Genomic DNA, 2442 nt, shown 5'->3' with positions numbered 1-2442 from the left:
AGGAGGGGTACGGCATCAAAAGACAGAGAGTGTTTTCTAACAACACCCGTGGAAAACCAGTCTCCATCTGACCAGTTTATGGTTTCCGTCTATATGCCTGTTAAGAGAGATAATTCATTAGTAGCTTATATTTTTTAATTGTACTGTTCTAATTGTTTTATAATGTCACGTGGAATAGGAAAATTAACCATCGTTTAGTAAAAGTGTTGCTTACATAATTTTTGCGGGATGATTTACATTACAACAAATACCATACTTAATTCATTAACATTAGTTCATTTTAAGGGATATTTTAATGAAGTTGTCAAATAACTGCTGGACATACCAGAGTTGGTTAGGAGTTTGCACAGAATAAATTCTTCTTCTGACAGCACGTCGGCGCCTGAGTGACCTTCCAATAGGATCTATCTCATGTAAACACTGTCTCACCCTCCAACGCTGGATGCGGATAGAGCGAGACCGGAGACTGCCCAGAATGTAGGTCTCGCCTGCATTTGGGGTTCTTTGCAAAATCTGTCTGACAAGTGTGTTCAACTCATAGTTAGACAGCTCTGCAAACTCCAACGGTCTGATTTCAAGACGCTGCCTGTGCTGGAACAAAGTGCGGCAGTCTATTCCTAATAAGGATGCGATTCCCTGCCAGTTAAACCCAAGCTGCAGACAATGGCACAGTTGCTCATACGAAATGTCATATCTCGGACGACCTCTGTCACCTGTGATAGATGTAGGTGGTGGGACTGCTCTTAGTCTAGCTCCAGCAAGTCTTCCAATATCAAGCGGATGTGTGATTTGGCGCAGTGTGCGGTACAGCGTCTCGAGAATAACGATGCATTCTCTGGTTTCGGCATTTTGATCATAACGAACCACGGACAAAAGACTGTTAATTGTTCTGGCATGGTTATCTAAATCTCGATAAAGTGTCTCTCTCGGCTCTTGCTGTATACGCGTTAGGCACTGTAATGCGCTATTAAAGAAATCGACTATATCGTCTTCATTGCAACTTGCACACGCAAATAAAGCACTAACAAACGTCACCGCTATTAAGGTCACTCTGAAATTCATGTCGATCGGCATGAAGAAGACATCATTTGAAGTCTTCCTTTTACACTGAAATGCCTTCCGTTTGCACTGAAAAGTTCACGCACATCCACATATGAAATCACTTGCATATATATGTACACAACTAAAGTATACGTCTTTCTTATCTGAACTGTATACGTTAGTGAATTTTATTTTGTATGTATGCGCGAGTGTTTTATGGATGTGTATGCGCGCATCGAGTTTATATGTATGTGCCAGTGTTTATAGGTGTATATGCATGGATCAAGTTTATATGTATATGCGAGTATGTATAGGTGAGTCTGCATGCAGCGAGTTTATATGTATGTGCGTGTGGTGTTGTAGGTGTATATGCACGGATCGAGTTTATATATATATATATATAAGCGAGTGTCTATAGGTGTATGCATGCGTCAACTTTGTATGTATACGCAAGATATTCACAAGTGTTTATGCATTCATTACTAACATATGTATTGGCATGGATTTCATATTAGTGTGCACGTGTATTTCATATATGTATTTTTGAACATCCAATAGTAATATGTGAGTAATTTATAGGTGTATATGCACGTGTTTTATGATGTACATAAATGGACCATGGTGAACATATTTAAACAGGTTCTCAACCCTGTTTAGTTTTATGCAGCCGAATATAAAAAGTTAACTTACAAATGTTACTGCTGCTCGTCTACTGCAGCTGACAAAGTTGCTAGGCAACAAGAAGAGTACTCCGTAGGCTAGACCGGTCCGAGTGCTTCGGAAGCAGCCTTGATATGGTTCGCAGTTGTAGCAACTTAGCAATAAATTCTATTCGCTTCATCTCCAAAATAACAAAGTGGTGGAGTGTAATGAAATACATTCCATATGTATTCACATACAAATGATATTTTTTCTCATAGGACAGCTACAATACAAAAACATGGTCCTTTACAATATCATGCACTGTTGTACATTAAACTGCCCAACAGTAGGCCTATATAAAGTATTTTAAATGTAACAACCTTGAACATATTCAGAAGTAAAATGCAACATACAGTACACTGTAGTGAAACAGTAATACTAATGCAAGACCATCATATATATAGTTGTTTCTGCAGAATACATAGGCTACTTTTACTCTTCATACCTTAAGTACATTACAGTATGAAGGATAATACTTTTACTTAAGGTTTTAAATGCATGCATTTTTCCCTCAATGTGCTAATAGTAGTTACTGAAAGTATTTTACTAAAGTAACTTATTTCTTCCACCAATTACTTTTTCATAGCTCTATACTAGTGCTTTCCTCATTTCCTTAAATCAGACCAGACCCCTGTACTGCAGGATAAACCTGAACCTCACTGCTGGACAGTGGAAATATGCCCTCAAACGCTCTGGAGA

The 2442-nt window shown here is 38.5% G+C and overlaps 1 pseudogene; it reads right to left on the bottom strand.

Annotated features, from left to right (window-relative positions):
* Positions 1-46: 46 nt before the first annotated feature.
* Positions 47-1153, bottom strand: LOC107578671 (uncharacterized; annotated as a pseudogene).
* Positions 1154-2442: the final 1289 nt, after the last annotated feature.

This window comes from Sinocyclocheilus grahami, unplaced genomic scaffold (genome assembly GCF_001515645.1).
Source record: "Sinocyclocheilus grahami isolate Dianchi unplaced genomic scaffold, SAMN03320097.WGS_v1.1 scaffold11434.1, whole genome shotgun sequence".
In the NCBI taxonomy this organism is placed as follows: domain Eukaryota; kingdom Metazoa; phylum Chordata; class Actinopteri; order Cypriniformes; family Cyprinidae; genus Sinocyclocheilus; species Sinocyclocheilus grahami.
Note: the sequence above shows the minus strand (reverse complement) of the source record. Positions and strands in the feature narration are given on the sequence as shown.